The sequence below is a fragment of the Haemaphysalis longicornis genome, unplaced genomic scaffold (genome assembly GCF_048455015.1).
Source record: "Haemaphysalis longicornis isolate Haplotype H1 unplaced genomic scaffold, Haemaphysalis longicornis Haplotype H1 scaffold_8, whole genome shotgun sequence".
NCBI lineage: Eukaryota > Metazoa > Arthropoda > Arachnida > Ixodida > Ixodidae > Haemaphysalis > Haemaphysalis longicornis.
Window position 1 is genome coordinate 112,442,790 of NW_027526445.1, and position 20,760 is coordinate 112,463,549.

Sequence of the window (20,760 nt, forward strand, 5' to 3'; positions counted from 1 at the left end):
TCATATACTTTCTTCCTCAGGGACAATGGTAGGCTGCCATTCATTATCTTCCATTCATTCATTCATTCATTCATTCATTGGACAGGATTCCAACTGAGTTAGCTCAGTTGGACTCCTGTAGTATGGAACAGTAAATAGAGTGTGTGCTTTGTTTTTCTACCCAATATCCAACCGATCTAACCTGGCTGGACGATTGACAGTTCACTCTAAAGGACGTCGGTCTCTTAGGACGTCGGTCCCTACCATTGACTTCACAGAAGGGGGTGAAAGTCCTTTTACGTTTCCTGAACGATATTCGCTCACATAAACTATCATAGTGCCTAAAAAGAGACTACACTGCGCGCGTTTGCGCTCCTATCTCGTCCTTTTCTCCTGCCCTCTCTTTTATTCCCTGAGCCCCTCTTCCCCACTGCCGGGGAGCAAACCAGGCTATAAGGAGCCATGAAGACAAAAAACAAGTTGGGTTTATTAGAAAGACTGCTTAGTCCCGATAACAATGATACCAATATCATCGCAATCTTCGAACAAATAACGGAGATATTAAAGAAAACGTGTGAAGCCGTCGCGACCCCCTAGCCAACTTCCCGCAACTTTTCCATGACGTCACGGAACCTTGTTTGTGCGATTGGCGGCCGCCTAACTGACCTGTCGCGACGACACATGACTGGACGTCTGTAATGGGGCCTCTAGTTCCATTTGACCGCATCACTTGAATGCTAACATGCAGTTAACGCACTGAAAATTATGTTTTATTGTTGGCCCGTATGACGTCATTCTTGCTCATAACACGTCACTGTGGCGCAAAATTTGAAAGTTTTTAAATATTTCTTGCTTTTTTTTTCGTTAAAAAACATCTTTTGTGGCTCTAATGGAACTTAGTGAGATACTGAATCCTAGTTTTTTCAAATTAAACGAAGTTGTATTTTTTCTTCATGGCTCCTTTAACCTCCCAGCCTTTACGTTGGCTCTTTTCCTTCACCTCCTTTCTTCGAGGACTGGTTTCCGCGTACTGGCGATTTTCAATGCCCCCGATGAAGTCGACTTGCACTTAAACAGGGGATCTTTAAAACCTGCTTAAGGAAGAGAGGGTATACTTTACCTTTTACTAGCTAATCAATTATAACGTCCATTATCATATACCTATTTATGCGTATTTCTAGAACCACTAAGTATCACTATTGTTATTATTCATCAAAAACTTCGTCCGGCTAAGCATTGTCGGGGTGAATAGTTTGGGAAAAGGTTTCCTTCAATTTTGTTTCTTACGCCATTACGCGCGTTTCTGGTCTTTCTCTCTGTTCATTGATAGCAGGCAATAAAAGGGTCTGTTTCACGTGCACATTGCGCTTGCGAAAAAAAGGTGTTAAATGACTCGAAAATAACAGTAGTTTTCGGTACGAAAGGCGCGGGTTCGAATCCCGGCCGCGGCGGCCGCTTTTCTGATGGAGGTGAAAAGCGAAAACGACCGTGTTTTCGAGATTTCGGCGCACGTTAAAGATCCCCTGGAGGTGTTAAAATGTAATCCGGAGCCCTCCGCTACGGCGCGCCTCATCGCGTGTATAGCGTCCGCGCGTGTACCCCCAAAATCAATCAATCAATCAATCAATCAATCAATCAATCAATCAATCAATCAATCAATCAATCAATCAATCAATCAATCAATCAATCAATCAATCAATCAATCAGTTTTAGGTCCATGGGACTGAGGTTAAGGTAAGGTCTAGATTAAGGTGATATCGAAAGAGAGGTGACATTGAGGTGAGGGCTTTTATGTTCTATCAACGTCCAGGCGACATTTTCCAGGTGGAAATCGACCTTCAACACAAGTAATCATTAAGGTGGAGGTGGCATTGAAAAAAAAAATTGAGCTGGACGTGCTGTAAAAGCAATAGATATATAGTAACGTGATTTGCCCATCTCGGACGCCCGATGTAATCGCACGACGCAACCCACTTTAGAAATCAATCGACGAAACAACGGACGAAGCCAGGTCGTCTGCTCTTGTCATTTTTCCAAGTGCAGCAAACGGGCTTCATTCAATGCCGAGCAGATCATACAATCGCGACACGACACCAAAATGTTCTCCCCCCCCCCCCCCCCTTTCCCCTCTCCTTTCTCGTCGCGAAAGCAGGCGGGTCGAGCGTTTCACTCACTCACAAATCAATTGTCGGCACTCAAACCCGGAGTTGAGAGCACCGCTCGACAACGCAGCAGGCGTAAATTACCGCACACCAGGTGCCACCCTCAAAAAACGCAGTCAACAAACAACGTAACAAGCCAAAGGCTGCGGCGAGAGAGCTCACTCACAAGTCTCCGCCCGGAGCAGTAGGCAACAGCTGCTCCGCCGAGAACACATGTCCCGAATACCTCCCTCTCGCCGGAGCTCCTCTGAAAAGATCGGCGCCGATCCCGCAGACGCTGTTTTTCTAACCTTGAACACAGACTACGTTCCCGTGCGGTTGAAGCCGCCTTCATGAACTGGAACAGCCAGAACACGAGCAGACGAAAACACGCACGTCGCGACCATCAAGTCGTCGCAGACGGAGTATCTACTCGCGACACCAGAAATAGCCTGACGCTTCTGGGGTTCCTCTTGGCAGTGCCTTTTTCGCGGGCCCCTCAAATCGCCTTCCTTTTGAAGCTCGGGTTCTACAGAGAGAGCCGTGGTTGCAGACCCGCGTCTCGCGGCCAGCAGACGACAGACGGGGACACGTCGTCTGCTCGGCGCGCAAGCGCGCATGTTGGCAGCCGGCGACGCCCCCCTGCGCCCCCGTAGCAGACGACGCGCCGTGTCACCGCCATGATGGCGCCTTCCGCCGACGGACGCCTCGGGGCGCTAGCGTCGTCGCGCTCTTGATTTTTTTTTTTCTTCTCGCCCCAAAGGTTTCGCGGCTGGCGCTGAGAGAGCGCGGGGTTTGCATCCCAGCAAGCACCGCTCTCGAGCCGCGGCTTGAGCGCCCCACGAGCGCGTCGAGCGGAGCTGCGGCCGGCCAGCGTGCGTGGTCGTTCCTGTGTGCGTGCGCTTTTTCCCCCCTCCGGACGGTGCGCACCGGATTTCGTCTGCTTTTTTTTTTCGTTTCCGTTTTCTCGGAGACTGAAAGAAGCGCCAGCCGCGACCAGCTCTGACCCCAGGGTTCGGGTTCGTGCTCCAACAACGTTTCAACGTCACGACTGCGGCGTCCGCATCGAGGTTCGCAGTTTGCTGGCATCGATTCATCCAACGTGCACGACGACGCGTCCCATAGGACGCGTGGATCGGTTCCTACTTCGTTCAAAAGCTACAACGCCGATTCGCGAGAGAAGCGACGAGTGCGTTTGGTGCAAAGTGACCCTTGCGGCTGCGTACGTTCGCCGTCACTGCGGGAGGCAACGCGACTGGCAATGTGATCTGCGTCCGCGCGTCGCCTCGCGTTGACGTCGGGGTTCCGCCGAGCGCACAGTTTTCCTTTCGCCGAGTTCAACGTGGTCGAAGTCGAAGTGATCGTCGACGCACGAAGAAATCAACGGGCTCATTGCGAGGAGGAAAGAAGCAGTGTGCGTGCGTGATTCTTTTTTCTTCTTTTTTTTTCCCGTATCCGGTGCATTTAAGTCGCCTGTCTCGAACGAGGCGTTAAGATTGGAGACGTCTGTGCGACCGAGGTCCCTTCCGTTCCGTTGTGTTTCTTTTTGTCGTTCTTTTAACCTCGTTTCGCCCCGTCGACTTGGACGTGTACAACTGCGGCCTTTTTAACTGGAGAAAGGCCCGTTAGTTCTCGTGCAGCCACCCCCCCCCCTTTTTTTTTATTTGTTTGTTGTTTTACCTTGTGTTCCCGATTGCTAAGTCGGTTGGATAAACAGAGCGTCTGTCGGTGCTGCCCGCTTCTTCAGACTGCAAAATCCGAGGTAAGTCCAAACAAACTCCTCTTTGTTATTTTGACTGTCTGCCGTGCTGACAGCGCACGGCGTTATTCACAAGTCCGGACCAAAACGAAACACGCGCTCGTTAAGTTCCGCCGAGTGAGAGGCTGTTTTACCGGAATAAATTCGTGCCTCTCGGGTTGATACGTTTCCCCGCAGACAGACGTTGCATGCCCGGGCTTGCGGGCCCCGTTCAACGACCGAGTCACAGAGGTCATGCGAGTATTGTGTTTGAAGAACTCGCAACAGAGCTCCCGCGGGGAAAATTCTGGAGCAAGCTCGTCGACGAACCAAAACTATCCTCGCTATCTAATCATTTATTTTGTTTTCCACCTAGAGCAACAGAGTAAATACTTTACTGTTCTGAAAAAAAAAAAGATCAACCTGGCCGGAAGCTTGTAACTGTGTCCGATTATTAAAATTGCAAGAAAAAATGCAGTATAGTTCCCCCCCCCTCTCAAACATCGTATCGTCCGGCAACTCTCCTGGTGGGTGGAACTAAATTGAAGTTGTGGAAAGAACAACCTTTTAAGGTTCCACAACGCTTGTGTCTAATTTCACGACTTTGATTGCGCGAAGTTTTCTAATCACTACCCGCTGTTTCTTTTTCAAATGCTCCCCGTAAACACATTCAAATATACATGAAAAGCTGTTACCCCGTTTCCGATGCATTTTTTGTCGTTTTATTGCGTCGCCACCTCGAACGTCGTTGTTAATCTTTCTGGGCGCGGCACCGACACTCCAGGAGAAGACGGGGTCTTCCCGGAACCCCGTTATTTGTCAAGGCGCCGCACGCAACGGGCTTGCGCCCCATATCACGCCTACCACTATAGGTCACGGCTGAGGTCGCACGAAGGCGGGGCATCTTGGCCACGACGGCTGGCCGCAGAATCGGAGAAGGGTGGAGACAGTATCGACATGAAGAACTGCGACGCTTGGAGCTGCGGGACAAGAATTGTGAGAGCATGCAAGAAAAAAAATTGTTAGCATATATACAAAACTGGTGGAGTACGGAAGTGTTTAACTTGCGAATGCATTCCGACCCTCTCCCATGCGGCGACCTCCACCTCGGACAAAAATAAAAAGACCAACTAAGGATATTTCAGTAACCTCTCACATGTACTTCACAAACAACCAACTCTATGAGAGCGGGAGAAGAACGAAAAATGAACGAACCTTTGGAGTTCATGAATTAATTACTTGAGAAGCATATCATAGTTCGATGATTACTTCCACCCACAAAAAATGTAGTTAGCGTACCTCTTTTATCCTCTCTTAATCTATGCATTTGTCCCTTTGAGTGATTTAAACCGGGAGCCATAGGTCAACAAGATAAGGAAATCAGGGGGGTTAGTCAAGAAAAATCTATTTTCTTTTTCGGTTTACTGGTTGTTTTGTTGAGGGAACGCCGCCGTCAAGGGTGTGAAACAAATAATAAGGTAGACAGTCGGAGGGCAGAATTTTGCCGCCCATATAGGCCGTTTGTAAGAGGCAGACAGGGTAAAATCCGCTTCTTATTCTTAGTAAGAAAGTTGGGGTAAATCTGAGTTTCTATGGTGCGCAGAGTAGCGCGAATTTTGTTTCGCCAGTACCCCCATCCCCCAAAGTGATGTGGGAATTCAATAGCGGCGCCGATAAAAGCTTTAAGTTCAAACTGAAGCGTGACTACAGGAGCCCGTCATTTAGAAATAAAACATGCAAAACGAAAACGCGCATGCTGTGGCGGCCGTTGACGCCTTCATGATTGTTTTTGTACGAAACATGCTCATGCTGTGACAGACCAAGGAAGCACCGGCGAATTTAAATATCTCCCTGTGTAAGCAGAAATTACTTGGATCTCAGGATTGACTTTTTTTTTTTTTCGTGTCCAAATCTCGCGTTAAGTAGAATCAAAGTCGTTTCATGCGTCTCATAACGGAATGCAACAGAAACAAATTACGAACAAGCCACGTTGCGGTCGCAGGCTGGTGACACTATAGGAATGAGGTCATAAACCGAGAAATGGGTTTGTTTACGCAAGACGGAGAAAGGCGTTGGTGTAGGGAAACCTGTAAGCAAGCTGTTCCGTATTCGAAGAGGTGTCTACTCTCAAAACGCATAACGAAATTATTGCCGTGCACGCTAGCGGGTGTGAGCGATGAAATGTTTTAAAGCGGAGATTTCAACGCCGCACTGATGGCGACTGTCCCTTCACGACTACGCAAAGCAGGAAAGCCATCTTTACACGATGGGTTTCACAAAGCGATGTTGATGATAAGTGAAGGCACTTCAAGCGCCTCAACAAAGAAACGCTTCCTGTGGTCAGAATTGAACATAGAGCTCCCTCGCGTTATGGTTATGAAGCCGACGTCTATCCGGTTGCGCCATACCGATACGTTCGAAGCAGTCTGGATTTTGGACTTTGGCACGGACTCAGGTTGCATGAAACAAAAAAAAAAGTTTCGCGTTTTAACTCAAAGAGGTTTGAGTTAAACAGCTTTGATTCTTGTTATGTTTCGAACTTGGCGGTTAATTCATCTGGTGTCTTTATGAATCTTATGATTATTTTATTATTTTGGTCGTATAACGCGCCGAAGCTATATGCACGGGCTATGTGGCGCGCCGAGGTGGAGGGCTCCGGGTTATGATTTTGGCCATTTGGGTATTTTAACGCGCACTCGTCATTCACAAAACGTTGCAGTTTTCAAGTGATGTCGATTAGATTTCCCGGTGAAGTATCGTTTTTTTTTTCAACCGCTAATGCACTTTACGAGCTGCGACCGTGTGTCGAAAATCTTTCGAGGTTGGCGGAAGAAGATACAGAAGGAGCACACTGGCGATTTGCTTGCGGTTTGTAGAACATTCGTGTTAACAAAACATTCGACCTAATGAGGTCCCACTGTACAGAGAAAGCCACTTGCAACTCAAAACAAATACTTGTTATATTTTGTTTTCGATATCAACTACTACCAACATTATAACAGCTTGAAAGTAGGTTACACATGCATATCTATACATCGCACGAACTGCACCGTTAGTGGCAGCGATTTTGTCAGTACTTTTCCTTTCGACATGTTTTTCCAAGATTATGTCTTGGCCTATTTCCTTGATTTGAACCTCTATTCACATTTATGATACTCAAGTGAAGAACAGCGCTTAGTTCTGAAGCATACAGCAGTATTGAAATGCCAACCCTTAAAACTGCGTTGTCTTTCCAGCATATGTCGCAGCAAACACCGTATAGAAAGGGTAGCATACATCCGGGAATGTTTATGACCGGTAAAATATGTTAGTCGCCGCAAAGAAGGGGCCTTGTAGAAGTTACAATAAACACAATTTTAATAACCGCAAAATCAAACGATGCCTTCTGCGGCATCGTTTGATTTTGTTCTAAGATTCCAGTTTCTATTTCGGTTCAGTTTATCAGTGTTTACAAAAAAGTGGCACCGCAATAATTTTTTTACACAAAAGGATGCCGTAGTTATGAGCTGCAACGGGAGAATGCATTAATAATATTTATCTTAAATGTTTGGTTATGTTTTCAAACGTATTGTTTATACTTGTGCCAAAATTTCGTGGAGATGTAGCGAATAAACCACGTACGGAAGCAATACATGTAGATCAAACGTTTATTGCTCCAGTAAAACCTGAAGTTAAAACATCTTGGGAGGAAAAGGTTCAGCTTAGGCTACTCAATGCAAAAAAAAAAAAGAAAAACTACTCGTTTCCAAATCTCTTAGACAGAGCTTCTGACGAAACACAGATCCACGTTGTCATGGCTTCAGGAGGAAAAACACTTGGTGACCCAGCAGGACGAAGTTATGAACGTTTTGTCTGCCGTAGACTTACGCTTTCTCAAAACCTGCGACGTGTTTTTCTTAAAACCATGAATGTGTTCATCGTTCATTTTGTTTTTAGGGATTTCAAACTGTGTGGTTTTGCACTCCCGGGCTCTGAGGCGCGCCTATAGTGGAGGGCGGCGAATTACGTTTTACCATTTTACCACCCGGGGAACGCTGAGCATGCGCTGAAACTTCGGCACGGGGGCGTTTTTCGCCTCCGTCGGAAAGACGGCAGCCGCGGCTGGCACCAAGCACGCGCGTGCTCAGCCTCACCAGTACAGCGCCTTAGGCACAGAGCTGGCACGGCGGTTAATTTTATCGCCCCCTTCAGCGGTGTTCCACGAGTAATGTTTGTTGCTGTTGAACTAGTTTTCACTTAGTAAAGAACGCCTAAACGCAGCGAACAAGTTTTAAAATATGTAGATTTAATATACATTCCTTCGTTTCAGTGCAACGAATGTCCTCAGCAAAACGTATTTCAAATGTAACGTTCCTGCTTATTGAACACAATTTAACCTGCGGGGCTGACAGGCGGCGACACTTTGAAGAAAGTTCCACACAGAGCATCCGTGACACCACTACGCTAACCTTCTTTTTCATTAAGAAAAGCTACCCGCCGCGGTGGCTCAGTGGCTAAGGCGTTGCGCTGCTGAGCACAAGGTCGCGGGTTCGATTCCCGGTCGCGGCGGCCGCTTTTCTGATGGAGGCGAAAAGCAAAAACGCCCGTGTGTACGAGATTTCGGCGCACGATAAAGATCCCCAGGTGGTCAAAATTAATCCGGAGCCCTCCACTACGGCGTGCCTCATCGCCTGCGTTGCGTCGGCGCGTTAAACCCTACAATCAATCATTAAGAAAAGCTGCCCGAGCCAAGCTTCCAAAAAATAAAGAGTATACCATTGCGCAGACTCACTCTGCCTTCAAGGCGCAGCGGGGAGTACTCGAGTGCGAAATCACAGGCTTACTCAAGGTTGATTACGCTCCGGAACCTCCTGCAGTTCCCCATTCGTAAGAAGAAATTTCGCCACTGTCTTTAGAGCGCAGCTGATTTTCAGATCTGCGCGTTCGATCGCCGCTGAGTTTTATTTGAACCCTTAACACAAGATCCTCCGAATACACTGACTCAAATTGCGGTTCTAGTTTAAGCAGACTTCACTATCAGCGACGCCATTGGCGGGAAAACTGTTTCGCAAAGCTCCATTAGAAATCCTGCTTATAAAGTTCTGATCCGACTTAAACGTCGTTCGGGACAGTTAGCTGCAGGTGATGATCTCTTAACGAGCACTCCACCGAAAAGCGCCTCTTTTCAATTCTAAGGTTTATAACACCCTTTTAATTCAATTTCAATTCTAAGGTTTTTTAACACCGTCGTTTATAACACCCTTGTGCCCTAGCAAAAGCACGAAAAGACACCCTTCTTAAGGGTGTTTTCTCATTAATTACACCCTTTCGAAAGGTGCTTTTGTTTGTTTTTGAAAGTGTATAAGGGTGTTGGTTATAGACGAAAAAGGTGGAAATGATATTGCCGGGAACCATGTATGGATTTGTTTATTTATTGTTTGTTTTTACTCCCCGGCCACGCCCGGCTCTGTTATCTGTGTCCCAAGCGAAGCCCGTCTTCCATTCTTTATTTTTATGCCGCACGGGCTATTTCATTCAGATAAGCAGACTGTTTCGCCCTAACGTCACTAGCCCAGAATAGTAATCTCCTCTGATCTACAATGTTCTGGATGTAAATCGACGGTTCCAGAAACACTCGCGCCGAAAGATAAAAGCCTGCAGAGCAGACGCCGCGGCATTCGAATCGTCGACGCTCGCCTTCGCACGTCACTTTGTTGACTGCTGCTTCGCCGCCTGTATTCTTTGAGTTGTTATGGGAGCACAAGTTCGCTCCAATAAACTTGTTTTCCTTGAAGACAACTGCGTCGTTTTCGGCCACGTGACAATATCACTGTGATGGAGGCAGCCGCCTAATTTCTACAAATGAAGACAACAAATACGTACAATGAGTGCTGTTTATCTGCGAGCAACCGTATGTTGCGCAAGCCGCGCACCATGTTCATCTGAGCCTGCGCTGTGCAACAACAACAGCCGCCGATGTAGAAAGAGAGACGGAAGAAAAAGCAAAGCGCGGAGACAGTTGCGCCAACGGCATCGTGAGTAGCATTGAGCAACTCGCTGTTTGTGTGGGTCGCTGCCACGGTTTTGTTCCGCGTTACGCAGCTATCTTGTCACGCATTTGCTCTGAGTGGGGTTTCTGGATTAGAGAAAGCGTTTTCGACACTGCGAGTGATGACGACACGCAGTGCGGCGGGAATTTCGACAATGCTTGCTAAAAAGTATTTACAGTTTTGGGAAATGTTGTGAAAGGATAGCGCCAATTGCGATCACTTTGGGAATTTCTTGCGGAATTAAAATTGTGCAACACTTTGTTTCGCTGGTACCTTACGTCTACTGTATAGTTTGTTTCTATGTGCTAGAAAGAAGGGAAGCTCCAGACACATATTGTGGCGGCGTGATGACCGCCTTGACGCCATCACGCTACAGCGTGCATGGCGTGCGTGCACGCTACCGCCCGGTCGCGTCAGTTTCAAAGTAACCTGCGTTTGCATCGTTACCGGCGATTTTGTCTCGCCCAATTCAAAATTTATGCGGACACGCTGGCACGCGAAACGCTGACCGCTGTTTTCTTTTCTCTCTCTTCGAGCTGCAAAAACGGACCCCAACGGAAAACTTTACCACCCTTTCTAAAGGAAAGGTGAGAGAAGCGCGGAAGCTTTCTGACGTAAACACCGCGTCAAAACCTTCGCTAAGACTGCGCCCAACATTCGCTGAAAGTGCGTCCCATTGATCGTCAATCCTATTTTTCAAAGGCCCAAATTGCTAACGAAGGACGAACCTTTGCGACGATTTTTTCGTGCACGAAGTAAACGCATCTACACGGGCGATCTAAACGTCTACCGATACGTGGTTTACGAGATAAAGGTCTACACTCTTAAAAAAAAGGTCGGCGCATTCACTCATGGAATACTAACAAGTTACTTGTCCCAGTATACACTAGGTACTTAGTAACTGGAGGTAGTAAATGTAGCACTTGTCAAAATTACTAACCGAAGCAGGCAGTAAGCACCACTACCCCCACTAGTAAAGTCCCAGCGATACTAGCACTCTTCTGAGCTACATGCGTTTACTAACTGGCCATGCACAACTTAGTCATAAGCACGACCTTAATCTAGTGCATACTGCTTCGTACACTCAGTTAATTTACTAACCATGCAGTTGTTAGTGGCAGAGCCTTCGTACAAAACCGCCGGTTAAGTAAGGTTCATAAGGAGTTAGTAGATACGGCCGTTACTACCGTTTTAGAACCTTTTTTTTATTAAGAGTGTACTATTGTACTCATTTTCCATGACGATGCGTGCATTGTCTTATATATAGAATTCCGTTCCTTTTTCGCCATTTTCCAGTAATTGTTTTCACGCAATAGAATTAGCCCGGTTTCACGCACGCACCGTGTGTGTCCACAGATCTTAAAAGAGCTTTTAGTTCGATTGATCTGTCTATGGGGAAATGCATTCGTTTTTTGACACCATGCCAACGGTCCTACCAAAAAAGCTTTCGCTTTAAAAGTCACTCCTGGAGCGAATTTGGTCTCTCTTCCGTGTAATCGGTTCCCGTTCTCCCCAAAACGACATCCGTTGGCCCGTTTTTGCTGAAGTCATTAAAACGTACTAGGAGAATCGTTGAAGGCAAACGAGAGGAGGTAAAACTTGTGAGAGCTTCCGCGAGAACAAACTGCCCCAGTCTCCCTCTTCTCTTCCGTGCTAATGAATGCCTCCCTCAAATGCGGTTTGAAGTTCGCTGGGGATTTTCCCGCGGGCAATGCGAAATAGCTCGCAATGCTTTTTGTGGGCTTTCATCGCCTAAAGGCTCATTTCACACTTGCCGCTGAAGCGAGGAAAGCGAGTGATGCGACTGGAGCGAACGCCGCCCTCGGTGTTCACACTTGCACGCGACACGAGCGACGGCGACAACGCATTTTTGTTTTTCTTGTTATTGCCTTTTGCTCGGAACACGACTTCACGGGGGTTTCGGTTTCGACGTCGCACGGTACCCGGGTGCTACTGCAGGATATGACGCCAGGAACTGTCGCCTCCTCCTTCCGCGTCAAGAGCGACGACGGCGCGACGGCGGCGACAAAAAATGGTCGACACCAATCGCTGTTGTCGCGCGACGCAATCGATGCCGGACGACAAAAGCGACAGAAATCGCGTCGCTTTTGTCGCTTTTGGTCGCTCTAGTCGCAAGTGCGCAAGGGCCTTAGGTTGACACGGAACCTGGCGTTGCTTTCCACTTCTTTACATGCACGCTTTCGTCTACAAATATTTACATACTAAATATTCTAAAATGCTAATGTGGTGAGTCCCGGGGTAGTGAACTTCTGCATGGCGTTGGTCGGAACTTTTGCTTGGAAGTGCGAAACGTGGTAACCCATCATTCTTGTCATCGCCGCCCTTGTCATCATCATCGTCATTTGTTAGCCCTTGAGGGCCCCTTGCGGGCTACCCTGCTCTGTTATTGCCCATAATGTCAACTGGTGTAAGTCCTATTTGATAGCGTCTGAGAAGCTGTTTCCACAGTAGTTACGTTGAGGGTCGGGCTAGTTGGCATTGTTCATAATGACAGAATTTGGCCGGCAGAAAGAACATTCAAACAATGACTGACGATTACGATATTCCCAATGCGAAATTTGAGCGCAGCGCCAACTACAGTCTTCTCAGTGACGGCGCATAGCTTCTGCGTCTCTGGAAGCGATCGCCTCATCAATGAACGCAAGACGGCGCAGCTACTACGGCGTTTCCTCGCAGCGCGTCGCGGCGCCGCCGCCGAGCATGTCTCGCGCAGCCTCGGCATATCGCCCCCTCACATTTTCGAATACTTCTTTCCTGCTCGCCCGATATTTCTCCATCTTCGCTGTCCCCTTAGTTCGCTCGGTTACAATGAGGTCGGCGGCGACGCGAAACCACAGGAGCGAGCGCTTAAGAGCTGCGCTCTAAAAAAAAAAAAAAAGACGAGAAGAGCGCTAAACTTTAACTGCACGTTCCATTATAGCGACAAAAAACATGCAGCTAGCTTGCCTACATGAAGAACAAGCGAATAAGCCTAAGAAAGCAAATACGCAGGCGCACAATATCACGGAGCAACCTAATCTGTATAAACGCCAACTCTGCGTCAAATAGGGGCGGTGCGCTAACGGACAGCTCGGCCTGTTTTTGCACGTGGTAGGCGTCCGCTACCTCCATCGTTCTCTGATCCCCGTGTCGAAACAAGATTGCGGTATTACAAAAGGTCAGATTGCAGTCGCTTTGCGCAGAGTGCATCGACACATGTCTGGAGAGCCCTCCTCTGAGAGAACTGCAACGTTCTTTTAAGAAACGTTCACCCAACGTCACTCTTTGCCGCATAAATGTGACCACGTGTGAAGGGAATGCTACACACATGATTAAATTTGGAATGCATTCAGTTTTGCGTGTTTGACACCGCAGCCATCCCTTCAGCACTTCCCACTCATTCGTTTTTTTTTATTGAGGAATTTTTTTCTATTCGGTTTGTTTTAATGGCGAAAGAGAAAGCACGTTCGCGTTGTAACTGCTCTCTGAGCGGTTTTCTTCACCAAAGGCAAAATCGTTTGCCAGGCTGACACAAGAATTGCGTCAGTACAGCCAGAATTTCGGAGGCTACATACTTTTTTCCTAAAAATGAAAGTTGGTGTGACAGCACGACTTGAAGATAAATCCGAACTTGGATGTTTGACAACCTTTTCAAGCTTGAGGAATTTAGAGTAAGCTGAAGAAAAAATGTTAAGGGGGGCTTCTTACAACTAGGGGTGCAGGGGCCACATACTTTATAAGACTGAATGGCATTGATTGAGCATCAAATCAGTTTCAGTTAGGATCTATTTGTTAATCCATGCTACTACGGATGCGCTAGAATTCTGCCAAATGAAACTGTGTAGAAAGACGATCGCGTCCAACTTTTTAATACAAGCATGCCGGCTTACTGCAGCCACTAAAAGTTAATTATTTAATGTTAGTTCATTAGGTACTGAGATCAATAATTCCCGCCTGGTTCTTGTGTCCCCTTGGGCGCATAACCTTACTGTATAGTTGCTGCTCACGTAAATCTAAGCGCCTAATTTTAATGAAACGTATCGACTTAATTTTGATCACCCTGTATACTGTACTTCTATAACTGTAGGTCGTAATTTAGTCTATTATAACCTGCCCATGAGGAAGGGAGTAAAACGTAATTATACTAGGGAACAGGTTAAGAACGGCAATAGCTCATGTACGGTATAACTCCGCCTAAGCGACGGACCCGGATATCAACGGGCGCGCGCGTTTTGAAAGGACATTGATATGAACGCGTGAAATCGTCTTCCTTTTCTCACGTAGTTTGTTTGTCGTCGCTGCAGTAGTTTATAAGCATATTAAGTCCTTAAAATTAGGGAAACGACTCGTCCCATGTTCAAAATATCCCCAGTAACGCACTACTTGCACCGCGCGGAGTGACATCCGGCGGCGGTGATGAGGCACAGCGGCAACTTCCGGTGCCGTTCTTACGTTGTAACCGAGTATAGCATCAATGCAGAACGCGGAACACCGACTGTGATTATTTCCCCATAAGAATGCATCCGCGTGCACATAACTCGTAATAATGAAAATGTACGCAACATGCAAAGTTGACAGACACTTCTTAAATAAAAAAAAAAACCCGATATTTTGTTTTTCCATGTGCCTCCTTAACTTGCTACTTACTTGGGCGATATCACGAACGAAAAAAAAAAAAATACGCATTGAATCAGTTGTCCTTTCAGCTACGGAACGAATAGATCCTAACTGAAACAAATCAAACCCGTTAAGCAGCACCAGATCTTTCCATTTGACATTTGGAAGCTTAACCAACACTGTCACATAATATTATTCGGCAATTTTTAAGCTCTTTTCACCACGCTTGCCTGCGGCCGTAACAACACAGCAGCCCGCTTCAGATATGATCTCGCCACGAGCAGGTCATTTCTGACAGAACATTTCAGGATCGGAGGTACAGAACACCGCCATTTCGCAATTTGCTTCTAGTAAGCGCGTAAGACACCCCCGGCCCCGACCACAGGAGAGAGAGAGAGAGAGAGAGAGAGAGAGAGAGAGAGAGAGAGAGAGAGAGAGAGAGAGAGAGAGAGAGAGAGAGAGAGAGAGAGAGAGAGAGAGAGAGAGAGAGACCTTTATTACACCATTCACGTTCGAAGCATGGAAATTTTGTTCATTGCCGGTGGAGTTAGGGCTAGCCCGTGAAGGCGCCGCACTGGGAGGCGGCGACGAAGGTGGCTGCGGGTCCAATATAAAATTTATGTTCTCCACGAGTTGGGTCCATAGCGTCGCACAAAGTTTTACAGGCGGAGTGACCCAGGTCTCCCATGAATAGCGGGCGTTGAGAGAGATAGTGACGGAGCAGAAGTAGTTTGCGCTTCACCGGATACCCTGCTGGACCAAACCGGACTTGCTTGACGCAACATTACCCGAAACATTGCTTGACGCAAGGCTGCGGGCCGAATCGTTGAAATCGGCGCTTTTTCTCCGGAGCGTGGTCGTCTCCGTGGGCCGAAACTTCAGCATCCTTTAGGGAATCGTTAGAATTATCATCGTTCTAATACATTTCTTAACAACACGAACATTCAATGCACCTCCGAGTCGGTTCTTAATGCGAGATTATAGCTATTTACGACTTAGGCCTCGAAACCCCTGCCTCTTTGCGACATCCCCGGCATGTAGCAGGGTCCGACCTCTAACGGCGCATGTGTGTTGTCCGGCGGCTGGAATATTAATGACCGCCTGTGTAGTTCGCTGTGTGTCGACAGAGGTTGCATAGTATACGCTCGCGTTATGTCCCGTGGTAAGGAACCGAAGCACGTAAGCGAAGCGACGTAAAAACGGCAAGAATGTGACCAAGGTGATGATGTCCACAACTATAACGTACATAGGATCAGACATTAAGTTTTACGTCTTCGCGAAAAACATAACTGTAATGGTTTTGTATCCAGCTAACTACCGCCGGATGAGCCTCGTTATACGACCAAACCCCGCGAACGCCCGAATGAACTGCGGATTGCGACATTACCGTACATTAGACTTAGTGGAAGGGTCGCAGCACCGCGGCCGTCTTTATTAATCACACCTTACCCTCGCAAAACCCTTTTTTTAACGCAGGTTGGAATCACTGGTACGCACCACCGTAGGTTTGAGTGCAAAGCCTTAAAAGATATCTCGCTCATTTAGGCTTTCGTAATTTCCGCGAATACTGTCACGCCATGCGAAATGCCATGAAAGTATGTTCTCGATAGAGAAAGTATAAAAACTATGTAAAAATCAACTGCAGTTGTCGCTTATCCAGCAAGTGGGTGCGCAGTGTACATATTTTTACTCAGCGTAGTGCGTAGTCTAGAGATATGTGCAAAAGGAGGGGAATTTATTTTGCCGCGACAGCTGTATACGGCAGCTCTTTTGATTTGCGTTCGTTCGCCTCGAAAACACTGACGAGTGCTTCTTTGCAAGCATTTTCGTGTGGCATAAAATACAACTTCATAATGAGGAACAGGATTGGACTGTGCGTAAGGTGGAAGACGATGTTACAAGAACCAGTTTAAGGCAGACCTTCTGCGTACTAGTTGTGTAGTTGCATTGCGAGTAAGTCGAGAGCGACAGCTCAGCGACATTCACTCATTGTGTGACGAAATGCTCGCGGAGTTGCGTTTGTGATTTAAAAAATGAGAAATGCACGCACGCGCGCTTGCACTCACTCACTCACTCACTCACTCACTCACTCACTCACTCACTCACTCACTCACTCACTCACTCACTCACTCACTCACTCACTCACTCACTCACTCACTCACTCACTCACTCACTCACTCACTCACTCACTCACTCACTCACTCACGCACGCACGCACGCACGCACGCACGATAGTTTTCAAATTGAGCGCCTTTGAAGTGTCATGGCGGCCAACTGCCGGCCGTACACGCAATCCATGTCCCTCAACAACAAGGCGCACTCCTGCATAGCAGAGGTGAGCAGACAACCATGCGCAAAAGCCGCTATTTGTATTCGCCTCGCTTGCCTCTCCGTGGCGCTCTGTTTCAGGGGAGGGTGGCGCCACTAAACAACGCGGACAAGCCCCCGCCATGCACAGTGGCTGCCTGCGTTTTTTTTCTTGATCTGACGCGCTGCCCTTCCAAGCAGTAGTCGCGTTGTTTCTTCTATAAACTCGCAAGCATTTCTTGCAAAAGATGGCGGGGTTGCTGATTTACCCGAATGTCGCGTTTGGTGACATGCAATTCACTGGTTAGGTGCGACCTCGCATGAGACGCCTATCTCGTTTACGGTACAACTAACAAGCAACATCCCCGTTTTCGCTTCAATGTGTCTCTGTAAGCATCCCTCGTTTTCAAAGCCGTCTGTCGTTAACTGTTCGCACACAGGACAATACGAGGCAAATGAACCCTTAATAAAATCGAGTAGGCCGCTGAAGGTGCACCAAGAGTGTGTTCCGCGAGAGCATCTCAAATCAAACGCACGTCCCTTAGGTCACAAATTTGTCATTGTGGCGAGGTGATCAGTGGCTGCGTGCAACTCGATTACTCAGACATGATCTCCAGCTGTCGCTAGAGTTTCCAGCAGCGTCCGTTCAACAGCGATCACCTATGGGCATATTTAAAGACGATAGTTTTATTTTGTGCTACTTAAACCCGAAAATTTTCGTCTACCGGTCTGTCCGTCTGTCTGTCCTTCGATTCATCCTTCCGGTCAAAAGGTAAAAAATTGGGCCCATCTCCCCGCGAGGGGGACTCGAGTAAATGCGTCGCATAGGGGGTGGGTGTATTGCGTTAACATTTAGTGTTTGGGGAGTTGGTGGTAGTGAATGCGTTGTATCAGCAGCTTCTTGACGTAGTTTGAACGAGTCAAGGATATAAGGCGCGTTCGTAGCCTCCCATTCTGTGTCGGCTTTGTGGCGCAGTGGGTAGAGCACCGTGTACATTGCGTTCCACCCGCAGGGTCGGGGGATCGAAACCAGGCGCCGGATAGTATTTTTTTTTTATATAGTGTAGGGGGAGGGGTGCGGACTACGACTACGGACGTCAACGCGGGTGACATCGTGAGTTACAGAAATGATCTGCATTTAAAATAATTCAGGAACGACAGGTTTGTACAGGCAAGGCCATTTGAAATCATTAAATCGGGTGGCAGTGTTCATACTTGTCTACATTGTTGAGGGAGGAGAAAACATTACGCGTATTTGAGGCAATGCATCAATGCATAAGTGACCTTTGCATTGTTCTTTTAATTAAAATACATAGGTGCTTGATTTTAGCGACAGGAAATATTAATAAATAATAATAAAAACACGTTGAAACCTGTATTTTAGGCAGAACAAATACAAAAAGTTGGCCGCGTATCTGCTCCTTTCGTTGCAAATGCCGTCAAAAGACGGCAGTCTTTATCGGCTTTTGCGAAGCAAATGCCTCCCTTCGCTTTCCGGCTCACCTCTCATGTTGTTCCTTTTGCGTCGCGCTCCTCCCAAGGTAAAGACGCCAAAGGTTTGCTGAAATCATTTTAAATTTCCCGCGTTCCACTGCTACAGGCCGGGTGTCTCGATGCGAACGCTGCCGTATACGGCGAATACGCGCGTTAATCGAGGCGCCCTATTCAACGTTTATAGAACCGCGTTTCCCTACTCCACGTGCGTTGCAAGCAAAACGTGGAGCCTATCTACTGGAACCTTGCGTAACTGTTGCCGGTTGATTTCTTAAAATGGCGCCAGAAGCTGTAGTGGCGCGGGCGACAGCAGGCGACGGCGGAGTGAATTCTTTTTCTGCAGTTGATGAAGTATTTAATTTCGCGAAAGTCAAGCATGTTTGATTTTTTATAAAGGAACACTGCAAATATCACTTCTGTATTGATTTGTTGTCTCATATTTGCGTAATGTCTTGTTCTTCTTCAACAATGTTGACAAGTATGAACATTACACCGTACCAAGACGGGTAGATTTAGCTGTGACTATATAAGACTATTGCGCAGGCATTCTTTTGCTTTGGCCGGGTGGCTGAATCGAGTCACAGACAGACAGACGGACAGACAGACAGACAGACATACAGGCAGACCAAATTTCTGGGTTTAAGTAGCCCAAGAAAGACTATCGTCTTTAAAAGAGCAAGCAATGTAGCCTGGACGCTGTGGCAGCATTCCAAGTGCAACATTAACCAAATGTTCGAACAGATGGCTCGCGAGCAGTGGAACGCGGGAAGATTGAATTGGCTTGAGCAAATCTCCACCGTGTTGATGGCGGGGATAGCGAAACGCGTGGAGGGGCAGAGCGTGAGAGGCTGGCGGGAATAAGAAGAGAGGCATTTTACGTGGCAGCGACGGCAGACGACTATCGTCTTTCAACGTCGTTTGCAGCAACGTAAGCAGTTACGCGGCCACTTTATTTTTCTGGAAATAGCTCATCCTGGCTGCTTCGAGGTCCGACTTCAGCGCCCGAGGAATTCTTTGATATTGACGACCGAGCCAGAGCGATTCTTCAATTCGCTCCCGTGTTTGGAGAAGCCCTCTGAGCCCCCGGCGTCCTCTAAGATCTTTGTCAGCCATTCATGTTGACGCAGCCTTCCCCAAGTTTCCCTTCGCCCTCTCATTTTTCAACGGGAGGCTGTCTGGCATACAAATTGAACTGCAGGGCAAGCTTCGTAGCGGAGGTCATTCTTGCACCCCGGGCCGCGCACGCGACGCGCAGAACTTCTTTTGTCTCCCGGGGCGCCGCGGTTCCAGGCGGGACTCGTGGCCAAGAGAACGCGGAAAGACACGAGGGTGAGGAGGAAGGAGGAGAGAGAAGGGTGTGGCGCGGCGACGCGGCGACGCGAACTGCCCGCGGCGGGGTGCGGTCGCTCTGGGTCTTTGAGCGGCGCTTTGAGCCGAGCTGGGCTGGGCTGAGCTGCTGGAGCAGCGCACGTTAATTTGTTTTATTTTCGGGTCGCCGCAGCCGCCGCGAGTCGAGGTCCTCGGGGTTATAACGGGAACAAGTCCCGGGGACAATGTGTGGGCTGCTCGGAGGCTGCGGCGTGCTGCAGGGACAGGCCACGTAACGGTGGGAGTGTTTGCGTCTTCCGCCCCTCCCCCTCGGCTCTCCGAGAACGGCGGGAGAGGAGGAGGTCTTGCTGGTACAAATGTCGACGTTGTGTCTCAATTAGGAGGCGTATACGCTCGTGTTCTCTCCCCCCCTTCGTAAAGGCAAGGTTGGGGAACAAGCGAAAAAATTACACGGGGTGTTTAAGTCTGCTTTCGTGCGTCGAATACGAAAGCTTCAGGAGCGAAACACACGTGCGGAAAACGGCGCGTTTGCACGCGTGTTTTTCCGCTCCGGAAACTGGTCCGGCCGAGGTCAGCAGCAAGGCTGCGGGACGGGTTTTTGGAAAGGAAAAATAAAACGGGTGCGGAAACGCGCCGCATATTCCGCACATGTGTTTCGCCCTTCATGGCTTGCCACAGCGATGTTCTGCAGATTTCACGAAGCTACCTTGATACAGATTCGGAGCTTATCAGTGCGGAGTTCCGAATGGTCTCGTAAGGAAGGAAAACGAAGAAAGGCAAGCGAAGAAAGAGACCCAAACAAGATGTAGCAGTTTTCTGAGTCGCCCGCTGTCAAGCTGCTTCGTGCAATGGTTGTCCTCTTTTTCTTCAGCTGTTAAATGTGGACAACGTCGGATTTTTTCGACTCGTGAGGCATGCAATGCTTTCGCCTTAAGAAGACGCCGCCTGCTTCGTGATCAACGACAGCTTTACGCCGCTGAAAACACTTTATCTAGGAGTGCACGCGACACTTCGGCTCGATTCATCTAGCCGCAAAGCTTTTGAGGTACACGTAAAGTGTACACACGGCGAGATGGTTGTCGCAGTCAGTAACAGCACACGCGAGGAAGAGAGATGTGCGTGTGTC

General features: G+C 48.0%; 1 protein-coding gene across 1 annotated transcript in view; it reads left to right on the top strand.

The window, feature by feature from the left end:
• Positions 1 to 2,895: 2,895 nt before the first annotated feature.
• LOC144149909 (sodium/calcium exchanger 1-like) overlaps positions 2,896 to 20,760 on the top strand; it is a gene marked incomplete in the record, with an annotated part of 528,138 nt that continues 510,273 nt past the window's right edge. The window contains 1 exon segment of the mRNA XM_077681641.1: positions 2,896 to 3,854.